The sequence below is a fragment of the Halichoerus grypus genome, chromosome 8, assembly GCF_964656455.1.
Source record: "Halichoerus grypus chromosome 8, mHalGry1.hap1.1, whole genome shotgun sequence".
Classification (NCBI taxonomy): Eukaryota; Metazoa; Chordata; class Mammalia; order Carnivora; family Phocidae; genus Halichoerus; species Halichoerus grypus.
Window position 1 is genome coordinate 122,294,334 of NC_135719.1, and position 22,476 is coordinate 122,316,809.

Sequence of the window (22,476 nt, forward strand, 5' to 3'; positions counted from 1 at the left end):
GTAGTACAATATTAACTCCAAATAGGTTGTGGTGAGTTGAAGATGTGTATTTGTAGTAAAGCAACCACAAAAAATAGTACAAAGAAGTATAGCTACAAAGCCAATAAAGGAGTTAAACTGAAACAGTTAAAAAAAAAAAAAAAAGATTAACCCAAAGACAAGAAAAGAAGACCTGAGGAATGAAAAATAGAGAGACAAGGGGTGGCTTGGTTGCAGCTCAGGTCATGATCTCAGGGTCCTGAGATTGAGCCCCATGTGGGGCTCTGTGCTCAGCGCGGAGTCTACTTGTCCCTCTCCCTCCCCCTCTGCCCACCCCCACATGGGCTCTCTCTATATATAAAATAAATAAATAAAATCTTAAAAAAAATAGATGGATAAGTAAAAAACAACAATTGACACACCTAAATCTAATCATATTTATAATTACTCTATTAACTCTATATAATTATTCTGAATAACTCTATTCAGAGTTAATGGACTAAACATTTCAACTAAAAGACAGAGATGGTCAGACTGAATAAGAAAAATGAAGACCCACCTATATTCTGTCTACAAGAGACATACCTTGAATGTAAAGACGCAGATAGATTGAAAGTAACAAGATGGATAAAGATATATCTTGCAGACGGTAAGCATAAGAAAATTGGAGTGGCTAAATACTATCAGACAAATAGATTTCAAGACAAGGAGTACTACCAGAAATAAAAAGGTACATGTCATAATAATAATAAGTTTCCATTCATAAGGAAGGCATAACAATCGTAAATAATTCTCAGAAAGTTAAACATACACTTACCTACAGGCCAGCAATCCCATTCATAGGTCATTAACCATGAGAATGAAAACATATGTCCACAAAAAGACTTGTACAAGAATGTATATAGTATGGGGCACCTGGGTGGCTCAGACGGTTAAGCGTCTGCCTTCGGCTCAGGTCATGATCCCAGGGTCCTGGGATGGAGTCCCGCATCGGGCTCCCTGCTCAGTGGGGAACCTGCTTCTCCCTCTGCTTCTGCCTGCCGCTCCCCCTGCTTGTACTCTCTCTCTAATAAAAATTAAAAAATCTTAAAAAAAATGTATATAGTAATTTTATGCAGAATAGCTTAAATTTGGAAAAAAATGTTCATCAACTGGAGAATAAAAATTTTTGTACATTGATACAGTGGAATACTACTCAGCAAAAAATGGAAAATAAAAAACTGCTGATATACACAACAACACAGATAAATTTCACATTATGCTAAGCAAAGAAGCCAGAGACTAGGGAGCACATACTGTGTGAATACTTCTCTAAGGAGTTTTAGAACAGGTAAGACTTACCTATGCTGAAAAAATAAGTGAACCTCCTAGAGTGGTGGAAATATTCATTATCTTGGTAGAAATTCAAGTTACAAGGAAGTATCTATTTGTTAAAACTCATAAATTGTATATCAAGGGCAAAAAAAGAAATTGTAAACAAATACAATTATAAAGATGTATAAAACATGATGTCTGTCCTCAAAACAAGAGTTTCTTTGAGAAACTAATAGAAAAACAAAAGAGCACATGGTGACTTCACAAGGAACAAAATCTACCAAGCCCTGCAGAACCTCTGTGTTTCATCCTGCTTGGAGTTAGCAACCAATGATTTAGAGGCATTGAATGGTAGCATCTCAATATACATGTGTGCATTTTTATTTGATTTTTGTGTACAGTGTAAGATCAGGGTCTAATTTCTTTCTTTTATATATAGATGTCCAGTTTTCCCAGCACTGTTTGTTGAAGAAACTATCCTTTCCTTAGCATGTATTCTTGGCATCCTTGTCAAAGGTCAGCTGACCATACATGTGTGGATTTATTCCTCGGTTTCTCTTCTGTCCCATTGGTTTACATGTTTGCCTTTATGCCAGTATCCTACTGTTCTGACCAGTATAGCTTTGTAAACTGTTTTGAAATCAGGGAACGTGATGCTTCTAGTTCTGTTCTTCTTTCTCAAGCTTGATTTGGCAATGCAGAGTCCTTCGTGGTTCCATATGGATTTTAGAACTATCTTTTCTATTTCTGTAAAAAAAATGTCATTGGAATTTTGATAGGGATTTCACTGAGTCTGAGATTGCTTTGGATAGTATGGACATTTTAACAATATTAAGTATTTCACTTCATAAGTGTGAGATGTCTTCCCATTTGTTTGTGCCTTCTTACATTTCTTCCAGCAATGTTTTCTCATTTTCTGTGTACAAGTCTTTCACCCCTTAGTTAAGTTTACTGCTAAGTATTTGATTCTTTCGGGTGCTGTTGTAAATGAGATTGTTTTCCTAATTTCCTTCTCAGTTCACTGTTAGTGTAAAATCCAAGTAAACATCACTTGTAAGAAACATGCCTAAATAAACAACCTCCCCCTACCAAAATTTTTTGAAATAACTAAGTGAAAAAAGATTACCGTGCAAATACTAATCAAAAGAAAGCCCATATACCTACAGTAATAGCAGACAAAATAGAATTTAAGGAAAAAGTGGTTAATAAGCTGTAAGGGCAATACTACATAGCGAAAGAAAAGTCTACCAATAGTAATAGTAATTAAGGGTAAAGTGTCATGATATCTGAACTTAAATTCAAATGGTTCACCAAAAAGAAAAAAAAAAAAAAAGTAAACAGAGTGGCCCCTGGCTGGCTCAGTCAGAGTGTGTGACTATTGAGCTCAGGGTTGTGAGTTTGAGCCCCATATTGGGTGTAGCAATTACTTAAAAAAAAAAAAAATTAATGAAGAAAAATGGCAAATGTTAAAAACGTATAAATCTAAGTAAGTGGAATAGAGGTGTTCATTTTACTATTGTCTTCATTTCATAACTATTTCTGTTTTTCTATAGTTTTGAAATTTTTCCAAAATAAAATGAAGTTTTATAAAGTAAAAAGTTGGGAGAAATTTACTTGAAAAATTCATGAGCTAAAGAGAAAATCAGAAGAAACTGTAAGATATTTAAAGTAAAAAGCAAAAGCATTACATATTAAAACCTGTGGAAAACAACTAAGGCAGTATATAAAGGGAAATTCATAGCCTTAAATAAATTTATTAAAACAAGAAAGATTTAAAATAAATCCTTATGCTCAAATAGCTAAAAAACTGAATAACAGAGTAATCCCAAAGAAAGTAAAATGAAGCAAATAATTAAGATGTAAGCAAATGTTGTTGGGGTAGAAAACAAACAATAGAGAGATTCAACAAACCAAGGACTTGTACTTTGAAAAATTAAGGAATACAATACCTAGAAAGTCTGAAAGAAAACCAAAATGTTCAAATAAACAATATTAACAAAAAAGACATAATAACAAGCATAGTAGATACATTAACAATCATAGTACATATATTAATAATCATAGTAGATATATTAAGAATAATACAATAAGTGTTATTAAGTTTAAAAACTTAGAATGAAATATGTATTTTTTTCTAGAAAAATATGAATTACTGAAATTAAGAAGCAATTACCAAAATTAACCTAAGAAAAAGTAGAAAATCTGTATAAACCAACCCATTAGAGAAACTGAATCAATAATATAAAGTATAAGTATACCTAACACTCTAAAAGCACCAAATGTGTAACACGCAAGTTTTAGGAGACTTTCAAGAACAGATAATTCCTATATTTAAAAATTTTTTTCAGGGAGGAGAAAAAGAAAACTTCATGTTCATGATAATGTCCACAGATAATGTGGATACTCTAAAGAGCCCAGCCTAAGCCCTAAGGGAAAACAGGGATATTTTCCTATAAAAGACCATACCTGAGCTGAGTCTTAAAGGATATGTAGGAGTTAGCCAGACAAATAAGGACTAGAGAATTAAAATCCTTCATTCCAGCTAAAGATTATCATTTTATTTTATTTTTTAAAAGATTTTATTTGTTTATTTGACAGAGAGAGTGAGAGAGAGCATGGGCAGGGGAGAGGAGCAAGAAGAGAGGGAGAAGCAGGTTCCCCACTGAGCAGGGAGCCCAATGTTAAGACTAGATCCCAGGACCTCCGATCATGACCCCAGCCAAAGACAGATGCTTAACTGACTGAGCCACCCAGGTGCCCCCCCCTTTATTAAGATTTTATTTATTTATATGACAGAGAAGCGAGGGGAGGAGGAGAAGCAGGCTCCCCGCTGAGCAGGGAGCCCAAAGGATTAGCATTTTAGAGAGGAAATGACCAGAGACAGGTCTCAAGAGATGAGCAGAGTGGCCTTGGATACCATGCTTGGAAATTTAAACCTATATTTTGAAAATGAAGGAGCACAATTGAAGAATTTTTTTAAGTGGGAGAAGGTAATATGCTCAGATTCACAACTTAGAAAGATTATTCTGACAGCAATGTGGAAAATGGGTGGGAATGGGCAAATCTGAAGCCCTCCAGTCCCATGTAAGTAAAAGCTGGCCTTTTGTGAAGGTCGCCTGCCCCACATCCCTTGGTTAATAAGTGCTTGGATGGGGCCTGAAACCTCCTTTTAATGATTTCTCCACAGTTTAGACAAAAAGAGCAGACAACGTGCCAAGGAAGGATAAAACTTGCTAATAAGTGGTTTTAAGTGTGACTATTTTAAAGCCCAAATCTGAGGTACTTCAAGTCTGACTAGGTCTTCTGAAACCCGAGTGTACCGCAATTTCTGTCAGTTCAACCATAGCATCTCATAGTTGGAGGGAAGCCCAGAGGCCCCTCTCTCACCCATTACGGGAATCTCTTCCAGAACACACCCAACAGATGGCCTGTGGGCCCCCGTGTGAACACTCTTCACCTTCAAAGGGAGCTCCCGGGCCTCCTCTTCCTCTGCTGGTCAGATCTAAACATAGAAAATTCTCTCTCATGTGGAGCCAAGTTCTTCTTCCCTGTAACTTCAGCCATCCATTAGCAATGTCTTCTCTCTGAGTTGTCTTTTCTCAAGGAAAAACCATTAACCTTAGAGAGAGTAAGCATTAGGACATGCCATCACAGGGCCATCATAAAAGTTATAATGTTTAAAATATATCAGTGGTTGCCCAACAACGTGAACATCCTTAATGCCACTGAACGTAAATAGTTCAGATGAGAGGTTTCATGTGGTGTGTGCCTTACCACAATTTAAAACTTACAAAGTAATGTCAAGATGATGCCAGCAATACACTGTCCAGTCAAAATAACATGGCATGAGGCTTTGAACTTTAAACATTGGTGGCTCTTCAAAATGACAATGGATTTTTGCTTTGCCTCTTTCTAACTTGTTCTTGCTTTCATCTTGGAATATTGTCAGAGTTGACTCTCATCCTTCTGTCTTTTAGCCAGGGTCTCAGTTTATCTTTGAGAACCAGGTTTTTCTCTCTTTGCTTCCCTGTAAATCCTGAAGGTTCATTTGATCACATAAAATTGCTTTAAAAAATTCTAAATTAGGATCATTAGTTCAGTTATTTAAGGGCAAAATGATTATAATACTTTGAACCCTCAGGAGTCCCACATTGCTCTAAGGCAGTCCTAGAGGAGGAAAGATCTTTAAATAGTGCGTTTCAAAATGCTAAGGTCTGACCCCTTGCAGGAAGAGCTTCATTTTTTTTTTTTTTTTTTTTTTTTTTTTAATATATTTTATTTTATTTATTAGAGAGAATGAGAGAGAGAGAGAGAGAGCATGAGAGGGGGGAGGGTCAGAGGGAGAAGCAGACTCCCCACAGAGCAGGGAGCCTGATATGGGACTCGATCCTGGGACTCCAGGATCATGACCTGAGCTGAAGGCAGTCGCTTAACCGACTGAGCCACCCAGGTGCCCCTGAAGAGCTTCATTTTTAAAAGAGGAATCTGAGAGAACAGTCCTGACCCAAAAGCAATCAGTGGTAACAGTGAAGTTTTTAACTGGCTCATCTTGCTAATCCACTAACCAGTTATCTGGCCATGAGACTAACTTCAATTATGGGATTTAAAAATTTTTGATCTTCATGAGATGTTTACTTACTATAAAATGTTCTTGCCATCTCAGTTCATGGTATGGTATGAACTTCTTTCCGTAATCCCCCCAACAGCCTCAATTTTCTTCTGTCCTGTTCTTATCTTCTTGTTTACTTTCTTATTTTCTTACCTTTTCCTGTTTATTCTTCCCATCTCCACTCAATTGCTTTCCTTAATATCACCTCGGTAAAGTAGCAGTTGTAAGGTTAAAATGGGTGGAAATGTTCATTATTGAGTTTGGTAAAATTTGTAAAAATATAAACCTTTTTAACATCTAGAAAAAAAAGACATTTTACTAAATATCTTTAGATATAGTAATTGCACTTTTAACAAACCATCCTAAAAATTTTTATATATGCAAGCAAATATGTATGCATAAAAGGGTTCATGCTAGATATATTTGGAATAGCTAAAATTAAAAAAGCTGACTAACATGGGTAAAGTATAGGTTAAACACTCTGGCACATTTGTGCAGGGGAATACTGTGTATCTTTTTTAAAAAATTGGGTAGCTAACTTAGGATTTCAGATTTTATTAGTCAAGTTTCTGCCACCAATCATGCTAAGTCAGCAAAAAATGAAAATAAAATCTTAAATCTATTCATTGAAAAAAATAATAATAAAATAAAATAAAATAAAATGTTCTTGCCAAAGAGTGATCCTTAGTTTTTCTGTGGGGACAAAAATCTGTCATGACCTCTGCTCATTAAATAGGCCAATCCCGGACAGGCTGCTGCTGCCCCCCGCAGCTAGGACCTTGACTCCTGGGGTCAGTCTATGCCCCACCACCCTCAGCCTCGTTTGTTCTGTGGCAGCTGTGTTAGCCACAGCCTCGGGAATGCTTGTTGGTGGTCATTTATAGCTACAGATAATCTGAGTGAGGTGGGATCAGCTAGAAGACATCTAACATAGCAATTGACCCCAATTGAGCAGTGTTTTAAAATTTAAGACTTCAAATTATATGCAGCAATGCATTAGTCTCTTCGATGTTAAAAGTCTTCTGCAAAAAATACTGATTTTTTAATTTGATATAATAATTTGATGACTTATCCCCTTTTCAGCTTTTTCCCCCCCTTTTAAAAATTAATGCATGCACCTCAGGGAGATGAATGTGATTTTCCCATAAAAATTTATATTTTCCTAATTTTTATAATATTCTTAGTAAATCTTGATTTTTCCCAAAACCATATTCTTAAAATACATCATACCTAGATCACTTCCCTGTGAGATCTTTGCAAGTGGTGTGTTTTTTAAAAAATTGTTTGGAAACAAATTTTGACTTCTGATATTGACAGAGCAGCTTGTTTGGACTAACCCTCTCATAAATGATAATTATAAATAATTATAAAACTGTTTAAAATGATGTTTAAGATAAGAAAATGGCATACATGAGAGTCCTTCAAAAGTCAGAAAAGTGGAGAGAAGTCTGGCCTTAAAAGCAGAAAGTGCACCTTGTGAGATTTGCAAGTTTGTCGGAGCACACTCACCAACCCACATCTTGCGTTGAGGGGGGAAGGTCAGGCTGGCAGACCCGCCAGAATGTGGGGAGGGGGATCTAGAAGAGAATGAACTACAGAAGGTGTAGTCAACTTTTGACTGACCAGAAAGGAAAGGAAGGAAGGGAGAGAGGGAGGGAGGGAGGGAGGAAGGAAGGAAGGAAGGAAGGAAGAAAGCAAGCAAGCAAGCGAGCGCCTGAGTGGCTCAGTTGGTTAAGTGACTGCCTTTGACTCAGGTCATGATTCCGGGGTCCTGGGATCGAGTTCCGCATCAGGCTCCCCCTGCTCTGTGGGGAGTCTGCATCTCCCTCTGCCTGCCACTCCCCCTTCTTGTGCTCTCTCTCTCTGTGTCAAATAAATAAAATCTTAAAAAAAAAAAAAAAAGAAGGGAGGGAGGAAGAAGGGGAAGAGAAAAGAAAAAGATTTTTAAAAAACTAAAAAGAAAAGAAGGAAAGAAAAACAGAAAAGCTGGAAGCTGAAAGAACAGAGCAGAGAGTCCAAGTGCTATTGAATGCAGAAAAGCAGAGTTTGTAATGTGAGTCAAGCCAAGCTAATAAAATAACTCTTCTAAGGAACATAACAGAATCTAGCGTCTTGACATTGTACCTTACACTATAACCAGAATACAATTAAAAATCACTAGATGTGCAAAGTAACAGAAAAATATGGCCCATACTCAGGGTTAAAAAATGGAACCCTGAGATTATCTAGATGTTGCAATAAATAGATAGGACTTTTAAGGCAACCGTTACAAATATGTTCAAGGACTTAGGGAAAAAATGGCTCATAACAAATAAACATAATGGGGGAAATCAAGCAGAGACATAGAAACTATAAAAACAGAACCAAAAGAAAATTTTAGAGCTGAAAAGTACAATAACTAAAATGAAAAATTTATCAGATGCCTTTTTTTTTGTTTTTGCCTTGCATCCGATTTTCACTTTTGAGTATTTATCACAGTAAATAAAATTCAAATCAGCCAACTGAACCATCTTTCATTTCTGGTTTTATCTAAGTGTAAGTACATACATTTATATTTTGCATTATATAATTCGGGAGATGGTGGAACTTGTACTAGTCATATGTAAACTTTGAATTTTCTACTTACATGTAGAACTCTGAACCATATGTCTCCAGAACTTCCAAAAATACATTTTAAATTTTTTGTTACCTTAATAATTTCCTAACCTTCTGACTGTCTCCTTCTGAAAATCTTGTGTATTAATTGTTCATTTCACCTGAGCTTAGGATAACAGAAAGGCCATAGTATAAAGAGAGAAATGTATTTGTGGTTGGGATATAGCCTGTATTTATTTTTAGAGCATTTGAGGCAGTGGAAGATTTTTTTTTTACCTTTAGATCTGGAGACATCAGGATCACAGAGGGCTCTCTCTTTCCTTTTGACTCCCTTCACACATTTCTCTCACCCCCACTCCCTGCCTCATGGCAACCACCAATCTGTTCTCTGTATCTATGAGCTTGTTTCTTGTTGTTTTTGTTTGTTTGTTAGATTCCACATATAAGAGAGAGCACACAGTATTTGTCTGTCTCTGCCTGACTTCACTTAGTATGATGCCCTCGAGGTCCATCTGTGTTGTAAATGGCAAGATTACATAATTTTTTATGGCTGAGTAATATTCCATTGTATAAATATACCACATCTTCTTTATCCATTTATCTATCAGTGGACACTTCGGTTGTTTCCATATCTTGGTTATTTTTTTTTTTTAAGATTTTATTTATTTATTTGAGACAGAGAGAATGAGAGAGAGAGGGAGAGCACATGAAAGGGGGGAGGGTCAGAGGGAGAAGCAGGCTCCCTGCTGAGCAGGGAGCCCGATGCGGGACTCGATCCAGGGACTCCAGGATCATGACCTGAGCCGAAGGCAGTCGCTTAACCAGCTGAGCCACCCAGGCACCCTCCATATCTTGAATAATGCTGCAGTAAATGTGGGGATGCATATATCTTTTCAAGTTAGTGTTTTTGTTTTCTTACGATAAATACCCAAAAGTGAAATTGCTGGATTATTCAATAGTTCTATTAATTTTTTGAAGGACCTCCATAGTGTTTTCCATAGTAGCTGCACCAGTTTTTATTCCCACAACAGCACACAGGGGTCCCTTTTCTCCATATCCTTGCCAACACTTACTTATCTCTTATCTTTTTGGTAACAGCCATTTAAGCAGGTGTGAGATCATACCTCATCGTGGTTTTTATTTGCATTTCACTGATGACTAATGATGTTGAGCATCTTTTCATGTATCTCTTGGCCATTTGTATGTCTTCTTTGGAAAAATGTCTATTCAGGTCCATTGCCTATTTTTAAATCAGATTGTTTGGTCTTTTTTGCTGTTGAATTGTAGAAGTTCTTTATATATTTTGGATATTAGCTCCTTATCAGATATATAATTTGCAAATATTTTCTCGCATTCAATAGGTTGCCTTTTCATTTTGTTGATGGTTTTCGTTGCTGTGCAGATGTTTTTAGTGTGATGTAGCCCACTTGTTTTTGCTTTTGCTGCTTTTGCTTTTGGTGTTAAATTTAAAAAATTGTCACCAAGACCTATATCAAGGAGCATATTACCTAGGTTTTCAACTAGGAATTTTATGGTTTCAGGTCTTAACATTCAGTTTTTAATACATTTTGAGGTTGTTTTTGTGTGTGGTGTAAGAGTGTGGTTCAGTTTCATTCTTTTGCATGTGGCTGTCCAGTTTTCCCAGCACCATTTATTGAGGAGATTGTCTCTTTTCTATTGTATATTCTTGGTTCCTATGTTGTAAATTAGTTGGCCACATATGTGTGGGTTTATTTCTGAGTTCTCTATTCTGTTCTATTGACCTATGTGTCTGTTTCTATGCCAATACCATCCTGTTTTAATTACTATAGCTTTTGTAATATAGTTTGAAATCAGGGAGCATGATGCCTCCAGCTTTGGTCTTCTTTCTCAAGATTGCTTTGGCCATCTGGGAATTTTTGTGTTCCATACAAATTTTAGGATTATTTGTCATATTTTTTTGAAAAATGTCATTGGAATTCTGATAGGGATTGCATCAAACTTGTAGATTGCTTTGGGTAGTATGGACATTTTAACAGTATTGATTTTTCTAATCCACAAGCACAGGGTATCTTTCCATTTCTTTGTATCTTCTTCAATGTCTTTCATTAATGTCTTATTGTTTTAATATACAGGTCTTTCATTTCCTTAATTAAATTTATTCCAAGGTATTTTATTCTTTTTGAAGCACTTGTAAATGGGATTATTCTCTTTATTTCTCTGATAGTTTGTTATTGGTGTATAGAAACACAACAGATTTTGGGATGCCTTTAAACAGCATTTTGGAGTCAACTGAAGAAACAGTGAACTCCAAGAGAAATCAGTGGAGAGTATTAAATCTGCAGGATATAGATAAAAGTCCCAAACATTTTGAAAAGTAATCAATACATTTATAAAACTCCGTGATTTATATCACAAAGGAAATTGGAAAATATTTTGAATGGGATATTTTTTTTTAAGATTCTATTTATTTATTTTACACAGAGAGAGAGACAGCTAGAGAGGGAACACAAGCAGGGGGAATGGGAGAGGGAGAAGCAGGCTCCTGGCTGAGCAGGTAGCCGGATGCGGGGCTCCATCCCAGGACCCTGGGATCATGGCCTGAGCCGAAGGCAGATGCCCAACGACTAAGCCACCCAGGCGCCCCTTGAATGGGATTATAATGAAAATATGATACCAAAGTTCATGTGATGTAGCTAAGGGAGTGCTCAGAGGGAATTTTACAGCTTTACGTTCACATATTAGAAATGAAGAAAAACTGGGGCGCCTGGGTGGCTCAGTCAGTTAAGCGTCTGCCTTCAACTCAGGTCATGCTCCTAAAGTCCTGGGATGGAGCCCCATGTCAGACTCCCTGCTCAGTGGGGAGCCTGCTTCTTCCTCTCCCTCTCCAACCCCCCCCCCCCCCCCGGCTCGTGCTCTCTCTCTCTGTCTCAAATAAATAAATAGAATCTTAAAAAAAAAAAAAAAAGAAAGAAATGAAAGAAAACTTAAATTATCTATTCATCTCCTGATGAAAGAATACATAAAAAGTGGCAAATCCATACAATGGAATATTATTTGGTGATAAAAAGGAATGAAGTGTTGACACATGCTGTAATGTGGAGGAAACCTGAAGACATTTATGCTAAGTGAAAAAAAAGTCACTTTTATTGTGTGACTCCATTTATAGGAAATGTCCAGAATAGGTAAATCTGTAGAGACAGAAATTAGATTAGTGGTTGTTCAGAGCTGGGAAGAAGGGTTAACAAGGGGTGGGGTGACTGATAAAGGGCACAGGATTTCTTTTGGGGGGTGATGAAAACGTTCTAAAATTTATTTAATGTTGGTTGCACAACTCTGTGAATATTCTTAAAACCACTCAATTGTACACTTTGAATGGGTGAATTATATAGCATGTGAATTATATCTCAATAAAGCCGTCACCAAAAAAATCTAAATTTACAGCATAAGAAGTCAGAAAGTGAGCATATAAAGCCTAAAGTAAGTAAAAATGAAGAAATAATAATGATAAGAGCACAAGTCAGTGAACTTGAAAACAAATGAACAATAGAGAATATAAAGCCAAAAGTTGGTTCTTTGTAATGGTTAGTAAAAGTGGTAAATACCTAGCAAGACTGGTAAAAGAAAAAGAGAAAGAATATAAATAACTAATATGGGAAATGAAAGAGAGGAGTACAAGTCCTACAGACATTGAGGTGTTTTCATGACTACATATATGTAGCAAAACTCATTAAACTATGTGCTTAAATGACTGAATTTGAATATAAACAAGTTCCTGCTCAACAAAGCTGTAAAAGAATCAATCAATGTAACCCACCTAATTAATAAAGTAAAACCACATGGCTATATTAGTCAATGCCAATCTTCCAGACTTTGAGACAGAAGACTCTCGAATTCATTTTTTTCAGACCAATCTCAGCATCTTTCCCGATTGCTAGTTGATAAGCGTGCCCTGAGTCCTGAGTGCATCTTCACAATGTCATAGATGTCATAGTGTGTATCTTTCAAAGGCCATATTATCACCTCTCATCGAGGTACTCCCATGATTTGTAATGATCATTTCAACCCTGCGACTACCCTTTTCCTTACTCCCTTAAAAAAGGCCCAGGTGAAACTGAAGATTGACTTTTGCTGGCCATTTCTGTCTTAGCAGGATTCTAAGAACAGTCAATGACTAATGGCTACTATCGTTTGTTGACCTTGTTACAACAAAATCTATACTATGAGCACAGGTCATCCCCTTCAGTGGTTTCTTTTCTCTCCTGTGGTGATTATGTGCTACAGCAAAATGAAGTTCAGCACCTGGTTGTGTGAGTGGGCACATGTCCAAGGAGGATCAAATGGATATAGACTGGGACCCATGGGAACCTCACTTTGGTCTATGACAGAGAACAAGAAAAGCCTGAGCTTTTCTTTAAAAACGCAACCAGAAGACATAGTTCCCCCTGAAGAAAGGGAAGCAAAGGTGCAGATCAATTTCCTTTACTCTTGTGTTATTTACTCTGCTGAAAACCATAAAAAGGAGGCCTCTTTATGCTTAAAGAGGACTTGGTGTCAGATAAAGATGGGTTCCAGTCTCAGTTTCGCCAATGATTAAGTGTATGGGCTTGGGCCAGCTGTTGAAACTTTCTGAGCCTTAGTTTCTTTATCTCTAGGATGGGAATAATACTACTACCTACCTCATAGGATAGCCAGGAGAATTACATGAAGTTACAATTGTAAAGGGCCTATGACAGCATCTGACCAAGAATAAAAGAACTTGTAATACTATTTATTTCTTCATGTTTACATATGTTTTCTGCTGGGGAAACTGATATGCTGGTATATTGCTGGTGGGAATATAAACTGACACAGCCTTTTGAAAGGCAATTGCTGTTAAATTTTTTAAATCTCATGGGCTTCCAGCTTGTAATTGCACTTGTAGGTGTCTGAATTAGAGAACTATTCATAAGTGCATTTAAACTCTGAAAAAACTTGAATTTGGTGTACTAATAAGTCTTATCAAACATACCTGTAGACAGGGGCGCCTGGGTGGCTCAGTCGGTTAAGCGTCTGACTCTTGATTACAGCTCAGGTCATGATCTCAGGGTGGTGAGATCGAGCCATGCTGGGGATGTGGAGCCTGCCTAAGTTTCTCTCTCTCCCTCTCCCTCTGTCCTCTCCCCTCCTCTCTCTCTCTCTCTAAAAAAACCATACCTGTAGACAGCCTTTTCCTCAGGTACTGCACTGTGTCATTCTGAACTAAGAGAGTGCTGGCTTAATTAAAGAATCATCAATGGGTTTCTCACACTTCCAAGAAAGTCAGTCATGGTTTCCTGCTATTTAAGAAACGGATACTACATATACCCTTCGAATTACACATTGTAGAATTTTTTCAAATCTTAGAAATAATATGGCTTAACCATCTTCTCTTATAGATGAGAATATTTTAGGCCCCCTGAGGTGAGATCACTCCCCCCGTTGACCCACCTGGCTTTGACAGAACCCCAGAGAACTGGTGCTAGGGTCAGTTTGTGTTCTCAAAACCCACCTGTGTCCTAAGAATCCATTCTTACTTATTTTCAGTGCGGCAGGCATACCTAGTTGTCTACCCAACATCCACCCCGCTTCCCCTTCCTAAGAGTTACAAACGCTAACTACCCAGACTCCCTTGCAGCCAGACCTAATTCTCCAGTGAGATGTAAATGGAATAGGCTTTCAGAAAAGCTATTGTTTTCCTGATTAAAAAAGAGAAGGATATCGCTGGCATACAATGTCTTTACCCTTCTCTGTGTTTCCTCCTGAAATGAAGACACACCGCCTGGACTGTCGGCAGGCGTACATTGCAGACGGCAGAGTAGGACTATAGAGGGAGTCTGGCCATCGGTGACACCATGTAACCCTTGCATCAACCTTGGACGGGCCACCTCTTCTTGCTATGCCAGAAAAGTAAGCCCTCTCTTGGTTAAGCTTCTGCAATCCTATTTTCACGCCCCCTTCACTGCCCAAGAAGTAGAGAGGCTGTGGGTATAAAGTCAGCCATCCTTAAATTCACCTTGCTGTCTTTGTTCCTGCCTCAGGGGAGGAAGGCATCATCCTTCTCTTCAAATGTAACTATCCCCATCTCTCTCTGTCTCCTTCCACTCCCTTCTGAAGTCTCCTCTCTCTTCTAGTCCCTCCTCCTTGGTCCAAAGATAATCTTTAACATTTGGCTTCAGTTCGGACTTGCCTACAAAATACCATTCTTTTGCTCCACTTCATGCCCTAAAAACCTTGGGAGGAGAGACTCAAAAGCCTGCCCTCCCTGTGGCTAAGAATGATTTGGGAATACCTGAATCTGACGAACACCGTTGGCCACTCGCTCTATCTAGACTTGTAACTAGTTTGACCTTGTGGCCCACCTTTCCCATCGTGAACTTCGACCTCTCCTGCCTTCCTGACATCAATCTCTCCCGCCTCGCTGACGCTGTCTGCTGCTCAGGCTCCTTCTCTGACCCCTCTCTACCTACCTTCCTTGCCCTTGGATGCTGGTGGCCTCGGGTTTCCTCCCACACTGTCTGGGAAGCCTCTCTCACTCACGTGGTCTCAATTCTTGGCATTTGCTACCTGCCCCCAAAACTTCTTCCATATCCCCTAGTTGTCTGGTTTTTTGTTTCCTGTACTTCAAATTAATGTTTTTAGTCATCTAGATACTCTCCAGCTTCTCCTGGATCTTCAGTCTCAGTATGCCCAAAGCCACAGCCACGGTATTCCCATCCCCCACCAACCCTGCTTCGGCTGCATGTCCCCTTTCAGTAGAGTGTACCATCACGGGCCCAGGAATCCCAACCAGAAGGCTTGAAGGTACGATCAGTTCTGCTATACCAACATCCACGTTCCTACAAATCAGTGTGCTGTACAGAACTGACCAATGAAAACCGTGGGAAAAATGGGCACAACACTCAAAAACTTCCATCAGTGGCATGAAAAAAAAAAAAAAGAGGAACCTAAAATGGTAGCATGGTCTTACCTATGTTGGATGGTCGGGGAGTGCATAAATAACACGGTGAGTGTGGCGCTTGGAGAGCCTGGCAGTTTGCTTGTGGGAGTGGCTGCGCTTTGTGGGTTATTGCAAAGTGGGGGAAGGAAGAATCAGGCACAAAACTGAAGCACCGGATGTGGGTAAGCATGGCTCATAACGCATGTGGTGAACCGAGGCAGCCGGTAGACATTTGAGTGGTGTGTGTGTGTGTGTGTGTGTGTGTGCGTGCGTGTGCACATGCGCATACATGCACACATATGTTTTATGTATTCCTAAATTGGATGCAGTTTTCCGCATTCACCTGGTATTTCTCGAGGAACAAGTATATGCAACACTAATCCTAAAATGTATATCATGCTCCAAATGTTCCCTAATATATCAATAGGATTGGAACACATTTGAATTTTCAAAGCACAGATTGTAGTTGAACCAATTGTATCTTGGAAAACTCTTATTTTGTTACACTCACAGGCACTTGGTGGTGAATTCCCATGAATTTTGCTCCTGTCCACATCTGTTTCTTCTTCTCCATCCCTGCTACTGCCGCGTCAGTCCAGATGCTCGTTACCTCCCTTGTGTGAGATTGCAACAACCATGTCCCACTCTTCCCGCAACACTGCTTCGTCCTACCCCTGCCATCAGGGGCTTGGGAGCTGCCGGGTCTGCAGTCATGTCCCCGAGCAGACGGCAGCCAGTGAGGCTGTGGCTCCTGATTCCTGAGCCACTTTGTTCATTGGTGGTTGTGGGCCAACCCAAGGCTTCTCATAGTGTGTTGTGGGGATGTGTTGTGGGGATGAGAGGAGGGACTCCATATAGACCATCTGTACGGACTTGAACACATAGTAGATGTTCAACAGGTGGTGGTTTTTCTTCCCCTTTCCTATTTCTCAACTCAAAAGTATGATTTAAAAATATTAAAAATACACATAGTGACTCCACACTTTCTGTAGGATTAAGCCAAATCCCTTGAGAAGGGTTTATAAGACCCTCCCCATCTGGATCTGGTAGGGCTTGCAGCCTCCTAGTCTTTCTCTCCAACCCAGGTCCCAAACCACCTCTTTTTTGAAACCTCCCCACTCTTCCCTCCCCTCCCTCACCCAGAAAAGAAAGGTCCCCCATCAGAACTCCCATTATGCAATGTACAAACACCTCTGATCCAGCATCTCCCCAGTCCTGTGGAGTGGACATTGCCACCTACCAAACACCCAGGACCTTCGCCCCTTTACTAATAACTCAGTTCTATCCCCTGAGTTCATCTTATCCAACCCTCTCCCATGAGACTCAGGGATGGTAACCCTATTCACAGAGCCAAGGGTAGATCCTGACTGGTCTGTACCATCGAGTGTATCTCATTCCCTTTGCCAGTGATGAAGTTTGAAATGGGCACACGACCTGATTCTGGGAACTAAGATATAAAGGTATATCTGCTGGAAAATTTGTGATAAAATTTTCCTCTATTCTAAGAAAGAGATACAGGAAGACATAGTTTTCTTTCTTCCTTTGGATGTTGTGATATCTGATGTGATGGCTGGAATTGCTGCCAACCTCTAGCCTGGTTTGGACACCAATATACATAAAGCAGGTCAAATCCAAGAGAATTATAGATGTCACATTTTCAGCGATGTTTAGAACCACAAAGGACTTCTTCAATTTTATATCCCCAGCACCAGGAACCATGTGCCACATACTGGATGCTTAGCAAATATTTGTTGGATGGGTGGGTGGATGGATGGATGGATGGATGGAAGGAAGGAAGGAAGGATGAATGGATGGCTGGATGGATCTCCCAGCATCCTGCTTGTTGTGCTTTCCAGTATCTGCCTCCTTCTCCAATATCTTGTTAATCACGGAATCTTTGTATTACATAAAAGATCAAGAAGAGGCAAAGTGTTTAGACAAGAAGCTCAGAAAATCATAAAACTGAAAAGCAGCCCTGACTGGTATCCTAGGAGTACCTCAAGGCATCAGGAGAAAGAAGCTGAGCTGGTCCTGGGGTCTTTGTTGCAGGGGTGGAGGGGGCATGTTTGTGATGGCCACCCAACTCTCCTTCAGCTTCAGCTTCTCCTTTCACCAGAGCTTACAAAACCCAAGGCTCTATTACTTCAAACACAGGTGTATATCTCACAGGTGTTGGGGAGGGGAGATTTCCCTGAATTAATGATATCTGGGTGTCTGTGATGAACCAGATGTAAGGAGAGAAGAAAATCATGAAATCTTACTTGTATAGAGTAGTTACCCCACGCCAGGCATGCTCTCTGCCTGTATCATTTCGCTTAGTCCTCACCACCACCCAGTGAGTTAGGCACCATGGCTTCCCACACTTAACAGGTAAGGAGATTAGAGCCTAGAGTTTAGGTGACTTGCCCACAGCCACTAGGTGGTGAACCTAACTCCAGAACCTAGAGAAATGGATGCAAAGTTGCCTTCTGACTATTTTCCTCAAATATCAGTTGGTTAGCAGTTCACTTTACTTTGTTTTTAAACCACAATTTATTGAGAAGCTACTAATAGGTCTGACCCTACATGTACCTTGTCTCTTCAAATACCTCATTTATTTTGGGGACCTGGATATTATTATCTACTGAGAAGATGGTGGCCCAGAGACATTTAGAAACCATACCAGAGTCACCCAGCTGGTAGGTGACAGAGCCGCCCCAGTCCACTTAAATCCGGGGTTCTTTCTAATACCCCACAGCTTCTTCCATTTTCAACTCTGGCAAGAGCCTGGAGAACATAGACTATTCATGGGAAGGTACCCAGGCCTTAAATCCAAGTAGCAAGGTCAGCATTTTGTAACAAAATGGGAGAATGATAGGTGACCTGTATTCCCAAATGACTGAAGGACCAATGAGTCGGTCATTGGAGGGCCTGAAACCAGGGCCAAATTTTCCTTGCAGTCAGTAGCGTGCTGCAGACTGGCTCTCTGGAAGGAAAGCTCTCTGGAAGGAAAGTTTGCCCTCATTGTATAACTTGTTCCCCATAGTAAATTCCAAGCTACCAACTGCTGAGCACCTGGCTCGCAGGCATCAGTTGGCTCCAGCACACTCTGCCTACAGAGCACCACTGGCCCCGCACAGAGGCAACACCAGTGTTGGCCATGGCCCTAGAATTCCAGATCTCATGGTTTCTCCCCCTGGCTCCCTCTCTCAGGAATGGCACCTCCATCTATCCAGGTGCCCAAGGGCAAGTCATGGAGAACTACTGGGTGGTCCCCTTCTGCCCACTTCCAAACATTGACCAAGTCTGCTCTCTTCTACCTCCTAAATAGCCTTCAAACCCATCTATTCCATCCTCTCTGCCCCTGCCGGGTCCAAGTCTTTATCATCTCTTGCCCAGACCACCACGTGATGTCCTAACTGATTCTCCTTCATCCACTCCTGCCCTTCTGAGTAAGGGTATCCTTCATACTCTGCCCAGAGTCATTCTGTGACAGTGCAAATCTGACCGCGTTGCTCCTTTAAGGAAAATCCTTCATTGGCTCCCTGTAGCTTTAAGATTATGACCAGTCCTCACCACTCTCTGGACCCAGCCCTGTAGGATGTCCTCTCCCTTCTCCAGTGTTAGCCCACCACTCTGGTCCCTGGCTTACTGTGCTTCAGCCTTACCGGTCTTCTCGCAGTTCCCCCAGTGAGTCCAGCAGTTTCATGCCTGGGGTCTTTATATGTGTAGTCCCCTTCCCCGGAAAGGTCTTCCCCTCCCTTCTTTATCTCCTGTACTCCTACGTACCCCTTAAGTCTCGGCTGAAAATCACTTCCTCCAGGAAGCCTCCCGTTGGATCCTCAGACTAGATCAGACCTTCCTGTTAACAGATTTCCAAATCATCCTGCACTTCTCTTTCTAGTTACCCATGGCCTGTCTTCCCCACTGGGCCATCAGCTTTCTCACTACTTATGGTGGGAAATGCTAGGTTCTGGAGATAGCTTTCTGCACGCAGTAGCCAAAGGAGTCCTTCTAAAAGGCAAGTCAGTTCTTATCACTCCTCCATTCAAAACTTTGCACAGCTTTGCAACTCTCTCAGAATAAACTTCGAAGTCCACGCCAGGGCCTATTATGCGCTACAAAATCTGTTATCTTCTGTTACTCTCACCACTCTCTTACCCTGCTCTAGCCATACTGGCCTCCTTGCTCTTCCTTGACCACAGTCCTGCCTCAGGACCTTTGCATGTGCTATTTCTTCTGCTAGGAAAACCACAAGGTTCACTCTCTCAGTTTCTTCAGATCTCTGCTCACATGTGACCTTATCAGAGAAGCTTTCATTAGCCACCTTATCTAAACCTGATGTGTTTTTCCCAACACTATCAAGCAGTTTGCTAATTCTCAGCGGGCACTGACTGAGTGTCCTACAAATTTAATTAAATTCTGACACTATCTACCTGGGGATAGTGTCAGACCCCACAGGTTAAGGGCTCAGTCCCACAAGACTGCCCCCATTTCAGATGCCAATTCCCAATCCAAGTTGTCACCTGTGCTTCTGACCAAGTGGCTATAAATTGCAGCTTCCCACAACTCCCTTCACAGGTTTGATTAATTTGCTAGAGTGGCCACAGAACCCAGAGAAACATTTGCTTACATTTACATTTATTATAAAGGATGTTAGATGGGCACCTGGGTGGCTCAGTTGGTTAAGCGACTGCCTTCGGCTCAGGTCATGATCCTGGAGTCCCGGGATCGAGTCCCGCATCGGGCTCCCTGCTCAGCGGGGAGTCTGCTTCTCCCTCTGACCCTCCCCCCTCTCATGTGCTCTCTCTCTCCTCTCATCCTCTCTCTCAAATAAATAAATAAAATCTTAAAAAAAAAAATTAAAAAAGGATGTTAGAAAGGATACAGATGAACAACCAGATGAAGGGGTACTTAGGGCAAGGTCGGGGAGCTTCCGTCCCTGTGGAACTGGGGTACGTGGAAACTTCCATCCCTGTGGAGCCCCGGCATGTGAATGCATTCACCAAGCCCTAAACTCATCAAATCTTGTTGTTCAAGAGTTTTTACAGAGTTTAATATGCAGCCCCTCACTTCCCCTTCCCGGAGGTTGGTTGGTGGAACTGAAAATTCCAACCTTCTCATCACTTGGTCTTTCTGGTGAGCAGCCCCCATCCTGAGGTGATCTAGAGGGCCCATTCTAAGTCACTTCTTTTAGCATCAACTCCTGTGTGTGCAGAGTGGTTCCCTATGAATAACAAAAGACACTCATATCACTCAAGAAATTCCAAGGGTTTTAGGAGCTTTGTGCCAGGAATTGGGGACAAAGACTAAGTATATTTCTTAGTATACCACACCAACCAAACCCCCATCTCATCCGTATCTCTCCCCCTTGCCCTACCTTATATTTCTTCATAGCCCTTATCATCACATGACAGAGAATCTGTACTTATTGGTTCATTTATTTATCGTTGTCTCTTCTCTCTAGAAGATGAGCTCCAAGAGAGAAAGGACTTTGTCTATCTTGATCACTGTGGTGTCCCTGCCAGTGAGAACAGCACCTGGCTTAAAAGTGTGTGTGTATATATATATATATATATATATATATATATATATATATATGTATATAAAACAATTTCTTCAATCACTGGGTCCTGGAAAGATTCGTGGAAGAATCTCAGAAAGACCCTGGTACATTGCTGCTTATTTTTAGTAATATTGCCCCCAGGTGATGCATTGACTTGTACTCTCCGGTAATATCCTTCCAGCATTGGTCACTCTTTTTCACTAATCCACCTTTTTTGGTGGAGAAAATAGTCCCCTGGGCCACAGTTCCAGCACTTACCATGTGCAGTTAGAAGCAGCTGTTGAGATGAGGGAAAGGCGGGATCTGAGGAGACACTGTAAAATCCTCCTGTGCTTCGCCACGCTCTGAGGAAATGTAAAGGCATTTCAATACCAAAGGTCAGAGGCACCGTTTATCTTATCCTCTTTCCCTTAGAAGAAATTACTTTTAGTTTAAAGAACATGTTCAGATCATTTCCATCGATAAATAAAAGGAATTTGAAAGTGAATGGATTAACCCATCTTTGCTCAGGAAAAGCCAATAAAAAGTTTCCTTTGTTCTTTCCTGTCCTAAGTAGAGGATAATTCCAGAGGTTGAGGGTAACTCTCTGGGATTCCTGACACTTCCAAGTGATAGATCAGGCTTGTTGGGGGGGGGGGGAGGTCACATCCATTAGAAAGGGAGAAGACGGGGACAGAACCACATCTGACCCCTAACATTTCCACGAGAAATGCCATCTCATCGTTAGGATAGAATTGAACCCACTTCGCGCTGGATGCCTCACGGGCTGTTGCTACTGTACTTTATCCTTGGTACGGCCTGACTCCTGACTCACAGCTTTGGCTGGAGTTCTTTAAATGCTAGGATAAGGAAAAAATTCTGTTTTCTCCTCTACTACCCACACCGAGCACCAGATGGATGGGTGATTTTCCCACATCAAGCAGTTTTCTGACACCAGCTGGGTGTCCCACAATTTAACTTAATTCTGACACTGTCTACCTTGGAGATAGCATCAGATCCCACAGGTTAAGGGTGTCATGTGGGCGCTGGGTAGGACGAGGGGTGAGGCTCCCAGGGTAGACTTGGGGGGACAGAGAGTGTCAGCACAGGCAGGGGCTGGATCCTAGAAGCCATTTGTGTGGTTCTTGTCACCAACTCATGTGTCCCGGAGCAAGTTTCTTATCCGGAACCTTAACTGTCTCTATTTACAAAGTGATGGCGACAACTGCCAACATGCCTGCTCAGTGGGTTGTCGGTGTGGGGATGAATCAGTGGGTGGGAAAGGGCCTCCTTTGGCAGGTGCAGGGCCTGACAAAGAAGCTCGGCGAGGGGGTGAGCGCTCACCCTTTGCCCTGCACTGACACTTTGCTCAGTCCTGACTGGGGGACAATGGCAGTGTCGCCACACAAGGACATCAGGGGCTAAGACAACATGTCAGAGATGAATGATTCACAGACTGCAGCTGGGATATGTGCACTTTGCGGAGACAAGAGGGGAAAAACTGGCAAACTCCACACG

At 40.8% G+C, this 22,476-nt stretch overlaps 1 long non-coding RNA gene across 5 annotated transcripts in view; it reads left to right on the forward strand.

The window, feature by feature from the left end:
• LOC118538792 (uncharacterized) overlaps positions 1–22,476 on the forward strand; it is a 74,444-nt gene that overhangs the window by 44,123 nt on the left and 7,845 nt on the right. The window contains exons 5-6 of one of the 5 annotated variants that reach the window (XR_013440767.1): positions 14,268–14,404; positions 20,881–20,964. The exons of 1 other annotated variant lie outside the window; for it this stretch is intronic. This is a non-coding gene — a long non-coding RNA (uncharacterized LOC118538792). Of the gene's footprint in view, positions 1–14,267; positions 14,405–15,136; positions 15,495–20,880; positions 20,965–22,476 lie in introns of those variants that run through there. 3 more of the 5 variants (XR_013440768.1, XR_004918812.2, XR_004918827.2) reach the window with 3 other exon arrangements.